This window comes from Alligator sinensis, unplaced genomic scaffold (assembly GCF_000455745.1).
Source record: "Alligator sinensis unplaced genomic scaffold, ASM45574v1 scaffold482_1, whole genome shotgun sequence".
NCBI lineage: Eukaryota > Metazoa > Chordata > Crocodylia > Alligatoridae > Alligator > Alligator sinensis.
In genome coordinates this window covers 1,998,136-1,998,867 of record NW_005842084.1, presented here as the reverse complement: position 1 = coordinate 1,998,867, position 732 = coordinate 1,998,136, and positions in this window count along the sequence as shown.

Here is a 732-nt window from a genome sequence, read left to right as displayed (position 1 = left end):
TCTCACTGCTGCATAGTGTTGATAGCTTTGCATGCAAATATTGAAGGACTATATTTGAATGATACTTAACCTAAATCTACTCTCACACCAATGGAGTATTCGTATGTAATTTGCAAAGCTTCAGTGAACAGAATTCACAACAGAAATGGGCTGCATGGCAAAAGTGTGCTTCTGAAGGAAAAAATAGTGCTTAAAGCAGTGAGCTCCTTTGCTGTCCATGCTACCTTGTGGAAAACCAAAATCTAATCGTTAGAGTGTTTACGTTGCATCTAATCTCCATGAGCCAGTAGAAAGTTGAAAGCCAATGGCAGCATCTTCAGCTTCTGGGGGAGAGGAGGAGAATGTGAGCTTTGACGGTAACTCTTACCATTGTTTACGCTTTAAAGATGATGGGTACTTCGAAAGGAATCCCCGTCAGTCCTTCTGGTAACTACAACATGGTGACTGGGAATAGAGAACAGAGGAATAAGGCTGGAATTTTGTTAACTGCATCTAACAATGATGATTCATCATTGACTGACACTACTCAAATTCGCTATAATCTGTGCCAGAAAATTTATTTATTTTAAATAATTTGCCAAGATAATCTAGATAATAAAGATGAATGACATGAAGCAGTATGATAAATACTATATGAACTTCATTTTTTCCCACATTTACTGGAAGATAAATATTTTAGTAAACTTCCTTTCTCCATCCCCGGGTGTTATTTCCATCATCCTGAGAAACCAC